Source organism: Phalacrocorax aristotelis, chromosome 8 (assembly GCF_949628215.1).
Source record: "Phalacrocorax aristotelis chromosome 8, bGulAri2.1, whole genome shotgun sequence".
Taxonomy (NCBI): domain Eukaryota; kingdom Metazoa; phylum Chordata; class Aves; order Suliformes; family Phalacrocoracidae; genus Phalacrocorax; species Phalacrocorax aristotelis.
Window position 1 is genome coordinate 23,419,136 of NC_134283.1, and position 21,285 is coordinate 23,440,420.

The 21,285-nt window shown below is 42.9% G+C and overlaps 1 protein-coding gene across 3 annotated transcripts in view; it reads left to right on the forward strand.

The window, feature by feature from the left end:
- The window catches only part of RANBP10 (RAN binding protein 10), an 86,514-nt gene that overhangs the window by 24,431 nt on the left and 40,798 nt on the right, over nt 1-21,285 (forward strand). The window lies entirely within an intron of this gene.

Genomic DNA, 21,285 nt, shown 5'->3' on the forward strand with positions numbered 1-21,285 from the left:
TGACTATAAATGTCTGACACCTGGAAGTTTCAAACTATTGAGTGTTATCCTAAACTGAGTTACTAGCATTGTTAATGTAGCTGTGATGATTTTAGCAGATAATAGAAATTAGTATTAAACTAACAATTAATGGGTAAGATGATGAGCTTTCAGACATGCAAGCTCTTCTTTGTGTCTGGAAAAATAAGTAGCAAAATAATTTGAGATTTAATCTGTATATCCCACTTGACAAATTAACGTGAAAGAATATGAAAATGACAAGAAAATTGGCCTGGCATATTTTTTCTCCTCTCTTCTTTCCCTCTTCCCACTGGAAAACTAGAAGTATGTGATAAAGTGCTGTTTCCAGTTAATATTGTCTCTTCCTTTGTTTGAAGTGTTTTTAGGTTAGCCTCTAAGTTGGTTAAGCAGCTTCTTTTAAAAAATAAATAATTGGTAATATTTCTTTAACAATATCCAATTTATTAGATAAAATTATAATTTCTGGATTTGGATCAACATAGTGACTTCTGTAGCAGGAATTCTTTCAGCTGGGCTTGAAACTAGAAGTTGTCTGTGTTTGGTAGAAAGTAAACGTTCTTCACATGCCAGAATGAGTGATGGCTTGTTCCCAGTGGTGGGGACATTTTTTGATCTTGGGTATGATTTACTTCTGGTGGAGTTGTTTTGAAGCTGAAATGTGTGTTCTACCCTTATTATGCATCTTGGTATTTCCAAAGGAGAATTGTTTTGTGAATGTCCTAACAGAAGGAAGAGCTTCCATAGGGTTTGCACTAAGGTCCTCGTGCATCAGTGAGGAATCGTCAGTGAGGATTTTGCTTTAATCTTCAGTGCTAACTCACATATTCAGAGAGTGGAATGTGCTTGGTTTTTTTCATTATAACCTCCAGTTGAAAATGCTGCAGCATTGGAGCAAAATCCTTGACTATTCTGTTAGCAAAATATGTGATTCTGTAGCTCTGTTTATAGATTTCCGAAATGTATATTTCTATAGCTATGTTTCTGAAATTCTGCAAAGACTGCAGATGTAGTCTCAGGAGGAGGATGAAAAGGAGGCTTTTCCTTGAGTGATTTCAGAAAATAGCCAGCTTTCTGGTGCCCATTCTTTTAATTGTAAATCGGCTGCTGAATTTTGCAGTGAAGCAGCTGCCTTGTCTTGTTACTGAAGAGAAGCTTGGAGATCTTGGAATGCATGAGGGAGCATTGGGGACCTTTTGCATTGGTAAAGAAGAAATTTGGAATTGTAGGCTAATTGCATTAGTTAATTAGTTCAATTAAAATTTCACCAGTGAAACAATGAGCATTGCTGTTTTAGAGACAAATGTCAGTGCAGTGTGTGGGCCACTCATAAATCACAACCATGGTTAATAGTTGCAGGCAGACTTTCCCTTTCCAGGTACCCTTTGATCATGTTTGGACCGTGGGAGTCTCCTGGCCACTGTCAGAGGCAAGTCTTAAGACCTGTTGGTCTGACTTTGGCACAACCTTCCTTGCATCTGTTATTATCTGGTAATTTCAGACCTGCCCAGAGAGCTTGTGGAACCTCTAACTTTGGAGATATTTAGGACTCAGCTGGACATGGCCTTGACCAACTTGATCTAATTAGACCTCCTTTGGGCAGGGCTTGGACTAGGTGACTTCTGGAGGTCCCTTCCCATCTTAGTTATTCTACATTTCTAGAACAACTCTTTTTGGGAGAATTATTTCAGTGACATCCATGTTTTAAAGAATTTCCATCTTACTGCAAACTAGATTTCTTAATAATTGTTATGACAACTACAGCCTATACACATTGGAGCGAGTATTAAGGTCACAGGTCTTTATCCACTCAGAACTACTCCAGGGAAGGAGGAAGGCAGGAATCTACCAGTTTTCTCAAGTGATACTTCGTTGCAAAAAGGTAGGGAATGTCTAGATCAGGATGATCTGGTGTCAACAGGTATCGAAGTCTTAGTTTCAGACTCCTTCTCTCTCTGCACTCCTTCCCAACCTAAGTGGGTTGTGTGTTTGTACAAGATGAAGCAGGAATCTAGTCCCATTGTCTCTTCCCAGGGTTGAGGTGCTTGGCTCCTTGGAAGGGGAGTTGTTTGGAAAGATGGGTGGGGTTGTTTTGTAGACTTGGCCTGTAGACTGCTGGTTGGGTTACACTTAACCTAGGATACTCGTGGGGATTGTAACACTGTTTATATATAAAACATGGTTGAATACTAACCTGAGATGATGTGTGCTGAATGTCAAAGGTTTGCTGTCCTGAAATAGAACAGTCAACGAAATTTATTTTTTGTGTTTTTTTTTTTTTTTTTTTCTTCCCTTTACAGACTAAAAATTAGCCAAACCACTTCTGGTAAATGGCTTTAAAGCCCAAGAGCTACATAGGCAGTATTTTGTGGCCAGTTTGAACCACAGGGCCTGTATACTACTGTTATTTCTAGAGTGCCTGTGGCAAATGTGGAACTCTTTTCTCTGAGTGAAATAAAACATAAAGTGAACTTGAGACTTCAGATAGAGCTTATTTAGCAATGAATTGCACAAATTTGATCCTATGAACCTGCTGTTTGTTTTATCACATGCAGGTTATGCTGCCAAGAGTAATTCTGTGGGCATAGTTAGGTTGATCTCCCATCATCTGTAAAATGAACTGCATGGCTCTGTATTACAGTTCAAAAAGTATCTTCCTGGCTTTTGGAGAATGAGTCTGACTGACTTTTTATAGTATATTGCTCAAGTAACTGAAGCGAGAAACATGGGTCAGGCTTAACTGTTATCAGGTCCTTTACATCACAGACTAACCATGAAGAAGTGACAGACTTTGGAGTCTCACTTGGCTTCATGTCAAAGTGTAACTTTAACTTTTTGTGACCTGAAACCCTGCCAGGTTTGTCTCCTTAGACTAATTTCTAAGTCACTTCTGCTTTAACAGATCAATTTTTGCTCGGCATGCTGGCAGGGCGGTATGTGACCCACTACAAGTAGTGGTTTGGGAGCTCAAAGCCTGGTATGGGAACCTAACTTGGTCTCTTTCTTGTTCCCACTTTCAGTGAGGATCCTTGGCACCCTGTCAGCCCTAATTCAAAGAACAATCTTGTTGCTGGGTTCTGTCTCAAAATCCTTTCCCCCCATTCCCTGAGACCAAACACTTTATCCATATCTAGTTGCAAGTCAGGACATTTGTGCTTTATGCCAAATTTATTTTGGCTTCAGCCCAGCTCTGTGCTGGTGGGGGTAGTGCTGAGCTTCCTCTGAAGGTTGGAGCAACCTGAGCATTTCCTTAAACTACCCTATCTGCGTTGCAAACAGACTGCTCTTAAAAGGAGGTTTCTGTGGGCTGGGCTTTTATTGAAATGTCTACTACTTTCCCCAGATAAAGCTTTTTTTCACATGTGCTCAGCATTTTGGTATCTGAAGATGAAATTACACATTACAGCTGTACTGATCTAACTCACTGTCAGCAAAGGAGAGAAACCAGACCCTTCTTCCCCCGCTACAGCTGCACAGTCCCTCTTCTTCCCTTGTGCAAGCCCCTGGCTCTGGCACTTGTCACCTCCTTTGCCAGGCCAGCTTTCAGACAGGCTCCTGCCAGGCCTGCTTTTCTGCTGTGTTGGGGTTGTGACAGGCTGGTTCCTTCAGAACTCTGGGAGCAGCGCTCCTCCCTTTGCATCCTGAATGTAACATCTGAAAAGTCTTTTTTTTTTTTTTTTTTTTTTTTTTAAATTATTTAGCCCTCAATTCAGTATGTTTTTTCTGAGCCCAACCAAAAATGTGTTGGTGGTTTGCTGCAGGTTTCACTTGAAGACAGGTGTTCCAGTCTTTAATATGGGTGAGATGTGCACACTGGAGATGGTTCTCCCCTGCATGTAGTGTTCTGCATTGGTTCAAGTCCTTCACGCTCTTGAGAAATAACTTTTCATTTGTCCTAGCTCTTGGAGGGTAACCCATCAGAAACATACAGCTGGGCAGAGAGGGAAGGACGGATGAGTCTCTACAGTGGCAGCAAGGTCTTAATTCAGCCTAAAATGTTGTGATACCATACTCCTAGGCAAACACTGCTTCAGTTTCTGAAACAGCATAGACAGGATCTGGCCAATCACTTTTAGACACTTGAAACACCTTCTGGTTAATAACTGACTTGCCCTGCTATGCAGCGTTGCACATTTTAAAGGGACTGACAGCTTTCACTCACGATTGTTTTGTTTTATGAAACTTTGATTATTTTTCACCTTACTTTTCAAATTAAAAGATAGGGATAAGCCAAGCACACTATCTGCCTGCTTCAAACTCCCTATTAAAAGAATAAGCTTTCAAATTCAAGAATGTTTTATAGACTTGAATTAGAGTACAGCCAGATAAACCAGCAGAATTTGCTGTACAGAAACCTGCACCGTGTTGGGGTTTGGCTTCTGGGACTGCAATGCCTTAAGCCAGGTCAGTAAAACCAGAAACAGTTTGTCCAACTGTCCTGTGTCTTTCTTGAGCAAAGGGACCATGTGAGTCATCTGTTTCTGTAGACTTGTGGATAGAATAAAAACGAGCACTGAGAATTAAGACTTCCCCATACTCCCTCTGTGAAAGCCATCCGTCCTCCTCTGTAAGCCACCAACAACACGAATGGGCTTTCTCTTCTAGCTTTGTTTGGAGATCCCTTCCTTTCATTTGCATTATCCTCTTGCTCATAGGTTTCTGCTGGTGTTTGTAGATAGGACTTTATTTCTCCTCAGCTTATCTTGCATGTTATCAGAGGAGATGCAAGCAAGGGAGCAAGGCTACTGAGGAATCTGTCTTCCTGTTTCATCCTTTGAGAGGAGGAAGATACTGGTTTCTCCCCTAGGGATGTTCACAAGGGTTTTTCAGGCAAGTGTGCTCCCTTCTGGGGGTGACCAGAGAATGGAGGCTGGATAGGTGGTGTTTTGTAGGAACCAGTGAGAAACTGAAGGAACTGAGCTTGGTCAGCCTGGAGAAGACAAGGCAGAGAAGGGATCTAGTAACAACCTTTCACTACCAAAAGGAGCTTGCAGAGAACATGGACCCAGAATCTTCTCAGAGGTACACAGAGGCAACGGGCATCTGTTGCAACAAATAAAATTCTCATGGGAAATAAGATATTATTTCTTAACAGAGTTGGGGATGGGTTACTAGAGAGGCTCTAGCCTCAGAGATTTTCTAACCTCAATTGGACAATACTCTAGGCAACCTGATCGAACTCTTAAGTTAATCCAGCTCTGAGTGGGAAGTTTAGCTAGAAACCTCCGGATGTTCCTTCCAACCAGTTTTCTTTTGATTTTGGGGTGGTGGGTTTTTTTTCTCCCCAAGTGATTGCCAGAGGATCTTTCTACTTCAAATGTGTTCACAGAACTTCATTCCCATCTATCAGCTTATGCTTTGGGTCGTCACTTTCTGTGACTCCAATGACAAATGAAGGAGCTGTGCTAAAGGACTTAGGTCCAGTGGTTAATATAATAAGTATAGAAGATGAGACCTCACCAAATCATCTTATCTGAAGCTAATTCAATTATGCATCAGTCCAGCCTCACAGGTGTGTGTCTAAATCAGACTTTCATTATCTTTCCAGCAACTTCTTCCAATGCTGTCCTTGTGTTGGAAACTTTTCCTGATGATTAAGCTGAATATCCCATGTAGTCTAAACCTATTACTCTTGGATCATGTGGAGGTGGAGAATAATTAATTTATTTTCTCTTTGTAGCTGTATACATAAAGACCTCTATCACTGCTTTGTGGTCTTCTCTTTAGACCAGACATCTCTGACTCTTCACCCTGTCCCTGTTTGTCATGTTTTCTTGATTTGTGGCAACTCTTGTTGATCTTTTCTCAACTGTAACCACTGGATGCATCACAAGCACTGGCGTCTTACTCCCTATAGTAAAAGAAAACATCAAAATTCAGAGCAAGTCCCGGAAGTGGCTGTTATTCCACGCTGCAAACAAGGGCAAAGGAGAATCCTTGCCAAGCTTTCACAATTTCTAAGGCTTAGGCAGAAAAGGGATGGGAGGGGAAGAAGCTAGATGGTTAAATGAGAAAAGAAGGGCCCTTCCCCTTGGCTTCTAGAGCAACCACCAATAAGCTCTGAAGTATGGGATTAAATATATGAACAGTATGTGGCAAACAAATAGTGATTCAGTCTGCTTTCAAATCCTCCTGGCTAAATCAGCATTTTGGACACCCAGCTTGATTTTCTCTCTTTTGAAGTAATTTCTATTAAGTTTGTTTAACTATATATGCAGCTGATCCAGCTCTGTCTTAAAATACCTTATGGTATTTGTCCTGCTGCAAAGATCTTCCAGAGCTATGCTTAAAAACGGTTGACCAAAAAGGCACGTGAAATTTCCACATGGTGTCTTAGTAAAGTCTTAAACAATGGTACTCACACTTCCTTGTCTCTTTAGTAAATATACCTCAGATATAACTTTTCTTCTACTCTATTTGCTGAGGAAATAGAGCAAATCAACGTTTTGCTTTTAGTTTAGATTTAATTTTAATTATGTAGTCTATTGTTATCATAACTTGTTGACACATTAGGAAGGCAGATGGGTGGAAAAAAGGATGGGAAAGCAGTGGAGCTGCTGGCAGTGTAGACTCCATGTGTCAAGGTTGAGCGAGCAGACGTCAGGCTATGGGCAGGCTGCCTGTTGTGCCCTGTGCATGTCAGGTTGAAGTAAAGCTGCTCATGGTCGATGCCTGTAGAGTGTGTAGGGAACCTTGGAGCACCATGGGGAAACCTGAATTATGTTCCTTCCCTTGGTTATTATCCATAAGGAAGGTTTAATGCTGTAAAGAAGGATGGAGACATACAATCCACCTCCCCCTCAACCCCTGTTTTGTCCTTAGTGTTGCTGTGGCTCTTCATGGAGAACTTGAGACTACTGAGGCTTCTAGTTAAACCACTCAAATTATTCAAGAATGGCTGAGGGAAGCCTTGTGATTTCTTAGAAGGGGTCTGAGTAATTGCTTTTACATGATCATAGCTTTTAGTCCTCGCTTTCGTACTTGCTCTCCTTGTATTTTCTACCTGCAATTTGTTGGGTCCTCTTCAGGACTAAGCACCATGGAAACCTTTGAGTACTGTTTGATAGAGTTTTGGGATAAAAGTGGTTACTTGAGTAATTTAAGCAAAGCGATACCAAAATGTATACTTGGTTCAAGGTTTAATATTTTTTATGGCAATTTGGATCTGTTAATGTTACTTCTGCTAGATTGGTAGTGCCAATACCATCTATACCATGTCCGGCTGGAGTTCTTCAGTGAAGAGTTAGTATATAAACCAACTCTGCTTGTTATTCCATGTTCAAACTTTTCCCTTTACTAGCCGGGAGGAGAATTGCCTTGTCAGGAGTTTTTTTTTATTTGTGCAGTAAGTATAACCCAGATTGAATAGTACCCAAATCTTCGTTTTGGTGTGTGATTCGAATATAGATAACTGTAGTACCCATAAGGAATTTCATAAAGACATCTCTTATTTAGTACCTGCATATTTATAGAGTATGGTGATTAATTTTTTTTTTTGTATGGCAAGTTAGGGACAATGTAGGGTTGATACAGATTTTTTTTTTTTTTTTAAAATAAATATATGCATTCCCCCAAAACTGCTTATGGCAATACCTCCAGGACTTAGTTACACATGCAGTCCTTCAGCTGGCTGTGCCAGTTCCTATGCACAAACTTGTTTACGCTTCTGGTACCCTCTCATTTACCCTAGCAAACCAGTTTGTGGGGCTACATGTGAACGGGTCATGTAATTGGGTTAATAATAATGGGCGGGGGGCACTGCTTGATTTTGGGGTTGTTATTAAGTTGGATCTGTTCTGTTGCCCAGTTGATGACACACATAATGGAGGTTGAAACAACTCCTCTGTGAAACTTTATTCTACAGAAACGTGTGGGTAACAGTGGTCTGAGCTTATTTTTGATAGGAACAGTATTACTCTCACCTAAGACAGGTGCTGAAATCATTAAATAAAGACTGAGCATTCCCTCCCATTGCCACTTATCTAGCTGATCATGGAGACACTTGCAAGGGCACACTGAGCTGAAGCTAGCTTGGCTGGCTGCATCTCTCTAGGTTTTTTTTATCTGCCTCTACCTTTTTTCAAGTTGTTTGAAGATGATGGCTGGATCCCTTTTATTTTGGTGATTAGTCAGATGATATTTGAACTTGATTGGAATTTTTTTTTTGCACCGAGCTTTATTTCATTCAGTCACATAGCAAAGCATTAAAAACAAATTTCAGTGAAAGCATAGGCTTGTTTTGCTGTCACTTATCTGAATCTTACAGGGACTGAAGGTTCGTGAAGCTACTGAGCTCAGAAGGGCTATTAACTGTTATTAGAAGGGCTGCATGCTAGTAGTGCAATGCCCACACTATGGAAGGGTGTCATGAGGAAAACTTAATGTGGGTGATGGAGGAGAATCTTACCTTGGGAAATTTCTGGGCCAAATGTCTTCTAGCTATGTCTGTTTGTTGCTGGTGATACATTAAAGAGGCTGTGATGTGCATGCCATGGTTATTAATGCTCTAGAGTACAATGGGATGAGAGCATCTACAGAAGGCATCTTGGTGGTAGTGGAGGAAGTTGTCTGAAATCCAAGGACAGTGACTTTTTGCAGAGAAAGCGTGTTTTAGAGGAGCCCAGTGATAGTCTGAAGTAGAGGCTACCAGAAGTTCATTGACAATAAGTCAAGGGGGATGCTGTTAATTGCTTGAAAATACAAAGGGATGTGAAAGATCGAAGCAGAGTGTGTTGCTGACCTGTGGTGACTGCAGGAGGAGGGCTACGATCCTACCACTGCTGCCTCTGCCTCTCCAGGCTGAGCAAACCCTACAAATGTGTTTTGTGCAAGACACAGCATCTGGGAAAGCATCCTGTTGCTTAAATGCAGGTTACTTCAGAGCAGTTAGCAATGCCAAAAATCTGAGGTTCAGTAGGAGCTGAGGTGACAAAGCAGCTTGAGAACTGTTCCAAAAACTTCACTTGAGTAGCCTTGTTGCTGCCAACTTAACTAGGTTTTGACCTGAAAAGTAATTTGAATCTGTCTTCAACATCCTAAGAGGTTATCAGTTTGTTTAGAAATTAATGGTTTTGTCGCTGTGTAATGGAAGAAATAAGAACAAAGTGGGTCAGTGTGTTGGTTCAGCTCCAGTCAGTGATCCATTTGTGCAGAATGGATTTTTAGAGGGATCCTCACTACCCGAGAGCTCATCCAGACATGTGAATGTTATGGTTGAGCTTAGGACAGTGGTGGATAACATACATTGCCAAGAAACAGACACCCATTACAATAGTTTTAAGACCTTCTGGCCTTTGTAAGTCAGAGCCTTTTGGATTTGTCTACGTGAGCCTCTCATTTTTTTGAAGTGGGGTGTATTTTTTTTAAGTGAACCTCCTGGTTATCACCACTTGCCCTACTTTTATTTACATCTCCAGTTGTGCTACCCTTGTTTGTTCTAAACTAAAGTGAAAGATGTGCTCCAGGATCAGTTAGTACACTCCAGCTGCTGATAACTAGTCAGTCCACAGGACATGGCTACGTAATAGGAGGTACCCATCCCCATTTAAAAAAAATAATTAAGAATTCTCAACTGGTCTCAGGACATTATTCCTCCAGTACGAAACAAGTTGTTTCATTCTCTGAAAGTGCTCTTACTCTGCCGCACCATGTGCTATTTTCAAAACAGGTTTTTTTTTGTAGGTAAGTCCAGATAAAGGTCGTGCTAAAGAAATAGATAAGAAATTTAAGTTTCTTATAATAAAACAAAAGGATTTCCTTTGAACTTAAGCTTTCACATATTTTTAGTGTAAGAATTCTTCCCGTATGGAATCAATTTCATGTGCTCAGTGTATGCAAAACTTCATCATAGGGACATAATCTGAGAAATACTAATTTTCTGTTTATTCTGGGCATCTCTGGTTCATTTATATTGTTTTTTTTTTTTGTCTTCACTGTCAGTTCTATGGGTATGCAGTGCCTGAACAAATTGTAAATGTACCATGGGTGCCCTGCTGCATCTCTGTTGAACAATCAGTGTCTGAGTTCCTCTGGCATTACTTAACTCATGCTCATCTGTTTTCTCTTCCTGCTTCTACTGTCTGCAGATCAGTAAGCACCCCTTAAAAAGTTCTGATCTTTATATATAAAAAAAAAAGGTTCTGCAGGTCTTTGAATCTTGTGTTTTGTGATTGATCTATCTACTACCAATCAAGGTCTGCTGAGCTCCGCTTAATTGCTCAGTCGTCTTCTCTTCATTCCGTGTAAACTTTCTTACTTTCTGGTCAGTCTTCTCAGATCCTAGTCTGCATGCTGAAGTTGCCTGAACTCGTATGAAAATTCCAACTTGAATATTGAAATGGATTTGATCCATTTGCTATGAGTTCATTCATATCCCACCTTCAGCTCCTAGAAGAAGCAGAAGTTCATTCCGGTTCTTCTTCAATTCTTCATTCTTCAATTAGATTCTTCAATTTTTCACTTATCAATAGTGGCCTTTCTGACAAAGTTTGGATTTGCAAGATCTAAATTTTGGAGGTATCCGAAGTTAAAACTTACTGGTATGTGATTAAAAGGATTAATTGGGTGTACTGTGTGTGGGTGCATTGTGATACAGGTGTGGAAGGTTTTGGACTGAATTTGTGTACAAGGATGGCTGTGATGGTTTTGTTATAAAATACACATTATGTGAATTGATATTTTAGATTAGATTCTGTTGTTAGTGTGTTTGAATAACGTACATTTAGATCAGCCATTGTTTTAAAATGTGTGTATTCTCTTGAAATCAGTAGTTGCAAGCAAATATTGTTGATCTTCAGGCACGTAGTAGCATTTATCTCTCCTGCCACTTCTTTGTCTGGCATGGTGTCTTGCATGTGGCTGGTCTCATCTGGGGAAACAGCTCATATGGAGCCTGGCAAAGGTGGTCAGCTCATGTCTTGTTTACCCATAACCAGCACTGGAAAAAGAGCTTGATGTCTCCAACACCTGCAGAAGGGAAGTTGTAGGGGCGTTGGGGGAACCCAACTTAGGAAGCTTGAGCTATCCAGTTGGGTAGATCCTTAACCAACTTCCACTATGAGCATGCTGTGCAGGAACTGCAACAAACACACAAATTTGTATGCTAGTTTAAGTACCGTTGCCTTTTTCTTCTCAACAGGTCTTGTTTCTTAGAGTTGTGGTGAAGTGTGGTATGTTGGGTCTGTAGTTTATAATGGATAAACTGGCACAGTTTTTAGAAGCTGTTGAGAATAAGGAGAACAATAAATACTTAACTGGGAGTTATATTTGTACCTGGAAACGTGCAATTTCTTTCTTTACCCTCATGGCTGCCAAAGCCTCTGTCCTCATGCACTCCTGTGCTCTGCTCGTTAGATGTGCCTCCCCTAATTAGGTTATCTTGCACATGGCTGGTTACAACTTGTTCAGGCGGGACATGCTTTAAACATGTGCCTTCTGCTAAGGTCTGATACTAGGTGAGTTAGCATGGCATGGAGGAGTTGGACAGATAAGTACACTGAATGACACTTGCTGAAGAGTGACAACAGTGGTGATGATCTAGTCCTCAAATGGGGTCAAACATGACACTTTTCATATATGGCCAGACTTGACACCCTCTATCAGGTGTGTTCAGAGCTGGAGAGTAACAAAACCAGCTGCTGAACCACAGAATTGTGGTGAGTAACCTTCTGAATTTAGGTTAAGTTTGATCTCATGTTTTATTTATGGCTATTTATGTGAAAATTAGGATTGTATAAAGTAAAATTTACTGCCTTTTTCCCCTTCAGACCCATTTCAGGTCACATGTTTGCTTGTATTGATTGCCCTGTCTGCACCCAGAAACAATGCTGCCAGCCATTATGTCAGATTTGTACAGAGACGCTGTTTTTATTTTCTTTCTTTCTTTTTCTTTTCTTTTGGTCTTTTTAATTAGACTAGCTTTTGGGCACACAGACTTCAAGTTTGAAAGGAGGAGGCAGACCAAAAGCTTACCTTTCAATAACCATGCTTCACTCTTCAATACTTAGGAAAGTGCTTAGCCACATCATTCAAGCTGAGAAAAACTGCAAATCTGTGTTTCAAGGCAGTAACCCTGGCCTTGGAAGATTAATGGAAGAACGCATTTCCACTGACTATTAAGTGCTCAGGCATCAGTGTGGGTGAGTAAGAAGTGACTCTTACTCAGGGTGTATGGCTGTCTTGGGCTTTTCCATGCCCTGGTTTCTGTGGGGATGGGCTGGCTCCCTGTAGAGGTCCTGCATTCGGCTCACGCGACACTTCCCAGAAATGTATGATATGGTTATGCTGGAGCCTGCCTTTACGTGGAGCTTTCTGTCACCCAGCAGGTTGCATTGGTTTTGTGCCATGTAAAAGCAGTGTTTCCAGACCAGAACTGAGATGGCATTGCATAGTGGGGTTTTGTGATTTGGCCTTTACCAATATTCCAGGTTGCACCTCCAGCTGTAGCACAGATTATGGACAATCCAGGTAATCTTAGAGTTATGAGTTGACTAGCAATTTAGAGACGGCAGTTTAGCTGTCAGCAAGAGCTGTAATCAGCACTGCTTGTTTGTTCAGATTTTTAAAAAATTCTTTATAGTGGCTCTACCTATTATTTGAGTCTTTCAGATAAAAGATAACGTCAATACAAACCTAAATTTCACTACAACTCGATGGATAGCAGCTATTTTTACTGATGGATAAATATGATCCTCTTCAGAAAACCATGTTGCTTTACCTTAATTGATCTGGAAAGTATTTAAATAACCTCACTTTAGCATCTGGAAGGGCTTGTTGCAACACCTTAACATCCTGAGATACACGTATTCTGGAAGACTTCTCTCTCCATAAGGTCTGGTGTTTATATAAATGTGTTTTGTTCGTAACTTTCACTTTCTTACCTCATCAAGTACCATTTTAGGGATTGTTTTTAATAGTAGGCATTCCGCAGTAAGCTCTGACATCGCTTTTGGCTGAGTCATTTAACTGCTCTGCCTCAGTGTCTCTGTAAAATGACTCTTGTCCATTACCTTGAAAGATTTTTCTGAATGTGGCGTAATATTTTATAATGGCGTTCTTGCCAATCAGCTAAAAATTGAAAAGTTGGCCTATAAATGAACATGTGAATTATTTAGTATGATGAGATTCTAAAGCTGTGTATGCGATAAGCTTTTGTATCCAAATTGTTCTTTGCCCCCGCCACTTGTAAGATAAATGGCAAAACTCCTCATCTGTTTTTTTTATCCCTGTCTTGCATTGTTTTGCACCCCTGCACTTCCCCCCACACCCTCCAACGTGGTGTGTTAGGGAATATAATAGATATAATATAGTACCATGGTGACCTGATCCTGCTAGAGAGCTTTTTGAGCCTTGCCTTGGTTCAATCTACAAAACTATTTTGTAGTTGTGCTTTAATGATGATGTGCTCTAATGATGTTGTGCTCTTTACAGGGCTATAAATAGGTTGTAGCTTGTCTTGACCTCCCTGTATAGGGAAGGCCAAATCATGTCTGACTCTGGCAGAAGATGACCCATCAAGTGTCTAAGTTAGGAGGGCCTGCCATCTTTATTCATAGAATCATAGAATTGTTAAGGTTGGAAAAGACCCTTAAGATCGTCGAGTCCGACTGCTAACCTATCACTGCCAAGTCCACCACTAAACCATATCCTCAAGCACCACATCTACCCTTCTTTTAAATACCTCCAGGGATGGAGACTCCACCACCTCCCTGGGCAGCCTGTTCCAATGGCTGACAACCTTTCAGTGAAGAAGTTTTTCCTAATATCCAGTCTAAACCTCCCCTGGCGCAGCTTGAAGCCATTTCCTCTTGTCCTATAACTAGTGACTTGGGAGAAGAGACCAACACCCACCTCGTTACAACCGCCTTTCAGGTAGTTGTAGAGAGCGATAAGGTCTCCCCTCAGCCTCCTCCTCTCCAGGCTAAACAACCCCAATTCCCTCAGCCGGTCCTCATAATACTTGTTCTCTAGACCCTTCACCAACTTTGTTGCCCTTCTCTGGACACGCTCCAGCACCTCAATGTCCTTCTTGTAGTGAGGGGCCCAAAACTGAACACAGTACTCGAGGTGCACCCTCACCAGTGCCAAGGACAGGGGCACGATCACCTCCCTGCTCCTGCTGGCCACACTATTCCTGATACAAGCCAGGATGCTGTTGGCCGCCTTGGCCGCCTGAGCACACTGCCAGCTCATGTTCAGCCGGCTGTCAGCCAACACCCCCAGGTCCTTTTCCTCCAGGCAGCTCTCCAGCCACTCCTCCCCAAGCCTGTAGCGTTGCATGGGGTTGATGTGACCCAAGGGCAGGACCCGGCACTTGGCCTTGTTGAATCTCATACCGTTGGCTCCGGCCCAACGATCCAGCTTGTCCAGGTCCCTCTGTAGGGCCTTCCTGCCCTCCAGCAGATCGACACTTCCACCCAGCTCGGTATCATCTGCAAACTTACTGAGGGTGCACTCAACCCCCTCATCCAGATCATCAGTGAAGATATTGAACAGGACTGGCCCCAACACTGAGCCCTGGGGAACACCACTTGTGACTGGCCGCCAACTGGATTTGACTCCATTCATCACCATTCTCTGGGCTCGGCCGTCCAGCCAGTTTTTAACCCAGCACAGAGTGCACTTGTCCAAGCCGTGAGCAGCTGGCTTCTTCAGGAGAATGCTGTGGTAGACAGTGCCAAAGACCTTACTGAAGTCCTTGTAGTCCTCCTGAGTCACCTGCCCCGTCTTCCAAAGGCAGTAAGCTCTCCTTTTTTTCTTGAGTTCCAGCCAAAGCTCCCTATGTAGCCAAGTCGGTCTTCTCCCCTGCCTGCTCGACTTACGGCACATGGGGACGGCCTGCTCCTGTGCGTTTGAGACTTCCTTCTTTAATAACATCCAGCCTTCCTGGACTCCTTTGCCCTTCAGGACTGCCTCCCAAGGGACTCTGTTAACCAGACTCCTTAACAATCCAAAGTCTGCCCTTCTGAAGTTCAGGGTAGTGGTTTTGCTGACCCTCTTCCTTACTCCTCCAAGAATCAAAAACTCTATCATGTCATGGTCGCTGAGCCCAAGACAGCCTCTGACCACCACATCACCCACCAGGCCTTCTCTGTTTGTAAACAGCAGGTCCAGCAGGGCACCTCCCCTGGTTGGCTCACTTACCAGTTGTGTTAGGAAGTTATCTCCCACACACTCCAGGAACCTCTGAGACTGCTTTCTCTCTGCTGTGTTGTATTTCCAGCAGATATCTGGTAAGTTGAAGTCTCCCACGATAACAAGGGCTAGAGATTGTGAGACTTCAGCCAGCTGCTTGCAGAGTACTTCATCTGTCTCCTCATCCTGCTTGGGTGGTCTATAACAGACTCCCACCAGGATGTCTCCCTTATTGGCCTTCCCCCTGACCCTTACCCATAAGCACTCAACCTTATCATTACCTATTCATTCAAGGAAGAAGGATTTTTATCTTGATTACTGTATTCTGTGGTAAGGTGCATGCTAAATAGTAGTGAAATGGATTCATTAACAAATCTCTGGGGCAGGTGGAACAGACCATTCCTGTTGACAAGGTATTGACTGTGCTACAGCCAGCCAGAGCCTTCTGGCTTTGTTTTTTCTCTTTATGAGTCAATAGGTAGTGTCACTTTATATAATTAAGTGTAGACTGTGGTTTGATGTTGTTTTGAACCCTAGTTAACATGCAGTAGCTGTCAAATGGTAGGAGTTGCTGATCTGGTCTAAAAATCGCTACGGCAGATGAATATTGTTAAAAAGGAAATTTTACAGTGTTACTTTCTACTTGTAGTCTCTGTGGTGGATCAGGCAATGTTTGTTAGCACCCATGTTCTGCTGGATCTCCTGAACTCTTGCAGACCTTTTGAACTGTCTTTATTGGAGTCTTTTTGATCTTTGGGTCACTGTGTCCCTTTGTTCCTGCTGTTAGTATGAGAAATGCTGTGATTTTTTTTTCTTTACTTTTTTTTCCCCCTTTGGACGCTTGCCACATTTAAGTCCTTCTGCCATGAGGATTTGGTCTGACCTTTGTCTCTTACATTTGCAAGTCCAAGTACTTTATTCAAAAACATGGAATAGCCTCTGAGCTAAATGTACAGCCAGGCCTGCCAAGAGCCCTGCGCTCTTTGATTAGCATCATCTGGTGTTGCTCAGTAGGGGCCAAACTGGCCTTAGATGAATCTGCTTGATCTGCTGGGAACTAGGATGAGAGGGAGGCCACTGTATGGCACTCCCTCATTGGGATGTGTCTAGTGGTGTGATGCACTGCACCGTTACCCTGTACATGATTCAGTCTGATAATACAAAGACTGAGACCTGGTTTTATTTTCTGTACACATATTGGTCCTGCAGTGTAGTGTTTGGGCTGATATTGCATTCAAAGTTCTTTTGCTACTTTGCAGAAGAAGTAGACGCTGTTATGAGAAAAGAGGTGCACAGATAAGAAGTTGGGGTGTTGTTAGCTGGGATTTCTTCATTTCCTGGTGCCCCTAGGTAAGTGGGTTTTGGGGACCTCTATGGTTTTTTCCCTTGACGCTTTCTGGGCATATGTCCAGGCCTTTGAAGTTCTGCCAGGAAGATGCCGTAATATGCGAAGCATGCTGCTCCCTGGTCCTATTCCTGTCCTGCAGCTGCTGTTGTGACTGTGCTTCCTCTTACATGAACCAGCTAGATAGCTATTCCATGTCAGGACCGTGCCTTCCCTACTCCCATCACCCCAAATCTATAGCATAGGTTGCTGTGGCCACTAAGCAGCTATTTTTGTAGGCTGGATATGAAAACAGCAGTAGTTGATTTGATTCTGAAGCATGGTTGATTGAAGAAAAACAAAGCTACCTCCTTGCTTTCACCCAAGCACTTGATGTTTGTGCAGCTTTGTATAGTTTGGCATAAAGGCTATAAAACTGAACTGCACCTGAGGTGCTGCAGCACTCCAGATGCTTCTTGGGGCAACAGGTTTTTCTTGAATAAACATTTAGCTACTAAGGTTGCAGGAGCACAAGGGCTTGCTCAACCTTCCCTTTGCTAGGGGCATGCTTTCACTGCTGTGGGCTAATGTACACCAAAGGTACACCCACTGGCAGAGTCAGATCCACAGCAGGATGTCACAGCAGTCAATAGAAGGTGGTTCTGCTTCTGCTGCTGCTTCTCCATGTTTATTTTTGTCCTGTCCCCCTCAGACACCGGTCCCTGCCTGGGACTGCTCTGCCCAGGACATTGTAGAAGCAACTCTGAACAGCAACATCCTACTTCTCCCTGCACTGTATTAATCTGTTCAGCCTCTGTTTAATGTACTTTCCCCTCCACTGACATCATGCTCTGCTGCTGCCAAAGACCCAGAGCTGGCTGAGCAACAGCAGCCTGCACAGCACAGTGTATGGAAATGGCCGTGCCTCCAGCCAGAACATGGTCCGGCAGTGTATCTGGGCTCCATAGCTGGCTCAACCCTCAATATCCCATTCCCCAAGCACTGTACAAGCAAAAAGTTTGTACATCTGCCTCTGCTGGACTTTGGATTCAATAAATGTTATTAAAATTATTTTGTTTGGTTTATTTCGGTGTGTTTATGCAAGTTCTTGTCCCTCTGTGGCTAGTGTTTGCACACTACTTGCTGTGGCATGGGCAGCTGCAGGAAGCTACGATTGCTGACCAGAGGAGTGGGAAGAGGAATGCCACAGGGAGGGGAAAAAAGGAAGTGTTTCAAAATACAAAAGAGAGCAAGTAGGTACAGGTAAAATTTGGAAAGATATAGTCACTGTGAAGAATGTAGAGCAGTCACTGGGTCTGTCCTGAAGAATAAGCCTCCAAACTCTCACATTACTCAGGATACAACAGACACAAACCCTATTTACAAATCTTCAGGTTCTTTCGGAGGAGCTTCCATTTCCTCTTCATAGGGCCAAATGCATACTTCACCAACATTACTTACGACTTCAGATGTTTCAGATTTTCCTGATTGCAGGCCAGGTTACCACTGAATTTGTTGTGAGCAAGGCCCTACCCTTTGCAGTGTCTTCTGCACCGGGTACTGATCACCTTGAATGTGTGGGTTGAGCTGTGATGAAATGTGTTTCTCCCCTAGAATGTGCATGGACAGGGAATGGTCCATGTGCCAATGGTAAAGTCCATCTGTCTGTCATTGTTTTAAGCCCAGCAAGTGGCGGAGCAGGAAGAGTCTTAGGTGTCAGGCTGTAACTTACTGGAACAACTACCTTTTCCATGATCACTGGGCCTTGCATAACCCCTTTGGCATGCCATCAGAGGAGAGCTCAGTACAGATTCCTGAGTGTTGCCTTCCCTCTTCTCTTGTGTCCACTGGAAAGTCTGGCATGTTTGAACCTTGATGTGCAGGGGATATATCATCAGTATGCTTACTTCTCTGCACTCTGTGGAAGGAGCAGCAGGCCAGCAAAGACATAATGAAACTATTGCTCCTGTGTTGTATTGCCTCTGTGTTGTACATGGACTGATGCTACACGCTTCCAAAGTTGAGCAGCATATTCAGGTCCTTATGTTCCTAGATGTGTGATGTAGCCATGCCAGTTCTACCCTGTGCCTACCAGAAGTTCTGTGTACATTGCTGGCACTCTTGAAATGGAAAGCTAAAATGCTGTGTTATTTCCACAGTGCTAACAGGTAAATGGTATCCTCGCCCAGTAGTACCACGGCGCAGTTGCTGCTTTGCCATCTCAGATATAGGAGTTTGGCCCATCACAGGATCTGCCCCAAAAGTTGAGAGTAAAGTGGTGCTGACATTGAATGGGTAAGGTGGGACTGAACAGGGATGGATGTAGGATAGTGAGGGGTACTAGTAGCACACTTCACCTAACTACAGAGCTTGATTAAGAGTGGGCATTTATGAGTTGATCCTGTAATTGTGTCCTGAAGTAACTCAAGTCTTTTCTGCCACATGGTCCGGCAGTGCATAATTCTGGCCTGTTTATCAAGCAGCAGCAATGGAACTTGCTGTTCATTTTTTTTTACTGCACGTTGGAATCAAGATAGGCTGCCAAGAAGATCACTGTTTCTGCTTTTCTTGTTAGCAGGCCAAACAGAACTTCACTTTGGTGCTGCTCATGGTTTCCGTTTTTCCTTTCTTCCCATTCGATTGATTGCACAGTCTGAACTGTTCTGCATGTGCCTGGCTGTTAATAAATACTTGTCATGGTTTTAGCTGGGCTGGAATTAATTTTCTTCACTGCAGCTGGCATAGTGCTGTGCTTTGGACTTAGTATGAAAACAATGGTGATAACACACAGATGTTTTAATCGTTGCTGGGTAGTGCTTGTACTAGTCAAGGACTTTTCTAGCTTCCCATGCTCTGCTGGGCGCACAAGAAGCCAGGAGGGGAGGGGACACAGCTAAGACAGCGGATTCAGACTAGCCAAAGGGATATTCCATATCATGTAACATCATGCCCAGATGTTACCTGGGAGGGGCTGGCCAGGGGAGGCAGGCAGCAATCGTGGCTCAGGGACTGGCAGCATCAGTTGGCGGGTGGTGAGCGGTTGTATCGTTTCTGGTTTTGTTTTTTTTTCCTTTTTCGCTTTTCCCTTTTATTATATTATCAATATCATTATTATCACAATCAATATTATTATTATTTTATTTTAATTATTAAACTGTTCTTATCTCAACCCACAAGGTTTTTTTTTTGCATTTGCTCTTCTGATTCTCTCCCCCATCCCACAGGGGTGGGGGGAGTGAGCGAGCGGCTGCGTGGTGTTTAGTTGCCGACTGGGGCTGAACCACGACAATACTACACACATATTTTGGGTTTGGGGCTGGGAATTGTTCAATTCAAAGGGATGTCATTTTAACCTCTTTTTGTACTCTGGCTGCTGAGGTCATGCCTGCAGAGTGGTTCTGCCTGTATATTCACACGTCTGGAGTGCACTTCTCTTCAAAATGAGCTGTAGTGAAAACAGGAGCCTTAGCAGGCAGGATGTTTAGGTTCTGCTTTGATCACTGCCATGGGCCAGGTGGCCAAATCCTGAGACTGAAATGGAATGTTATTTAAACCCCACAGCCTTGTTGAAATGAGTTACCGGTCAGAAACTGTTCATGCCTGGGTACTCCCAGGGTTTTCTTAGAAGCAGCTGCCTGCACCTCGCTGGCCCAGGATGGACCGCTCCAGCTGTTGAGGACTGCAAGCCACTGAGGGTGTTAAGGTGAAGAGGAGCTGTAGGAGTGAGTGGAGGCTGAGCACACCGGCGGTGAGGTGGCAGATGAGAATCTAGAGAGAGAGAGCATTGTCACAGAGTGATGATGTGTTTTGGAGTGATTACAATACTTTCATAGAAACATCAGTTCAGTGGTATAAAGGATAATAAAGGCGAAAATGCTAGGATTAACTCACAGCAGGCTGGGCAACAGTACGGAGAACAGCTGCAGCCTGCATCCCTTCTCCATGGTGCACCTTCATTTCCATTTTCAAAAGCAACACTATACATCCAGAAGAGGTTGAGATGATGATAGTCAGAAATGCAGGGAATAGTTAAATAAGCCAGGAGTCATCAGTCTGGAAAAGGGATTGTTATGGGGGATTTTGTAGAGGTCTGTATAATTATGTATATTCTGGGGGTATTGAATACATAGTTCGTCATCTTCTCCAGTGCAAAACCTACAGGGTATCAAATACAAGTAGTAGGAGGCATGTTTACATGCAGCTGGCAGTTACGCTGTGAAACTCCTTGTTGCAGGATACAGTGGATGATGTGTGTTTAAAGGAGGATTGGACACTTCAATGGAAAGGAAATCCTTTGAGGAATACTAAGTGAACAGAATCTGCATCTGGCTCAGCACGTCTCTGTGCTGTGGGTGGTTGGAAAGCAGTAACCCTGTTCATTGAAAGCATGATACATGCAAGTCCTATGTTTACACTGTCTCACTTTGTGAAAATGATCCTTATCTGGGTTGACCCCATATCCTCCGTGGCCAGCCTTTTTAAGAACATGCAGATAACATCTCACCTCTGCCTCCTGGGTCACAACAGTGGCTTCTGGAAGTACTTGAGTACAAGTGGTACAAAGGTTAAAATGTGTGGAAAATTAGCAGATGTTAAGTGTGGGGAAGCCGTATAGGAAGTCTGATTCAGCCCTTACTAAAACCATCTTAGAATTTTTAAAGGAAAAAGCTACTTAGTAACTGGAGGCATGGATAGTGTTGTAGGAGTCAAAGAAAAAGTTGTAATATCATAGACCTATTACTAAGTGCTGATAGCAAATTGTTAATGGTGCAGGGAAGTCCCAAGTTTTCAACAAGTGTTTTTGTATTTGG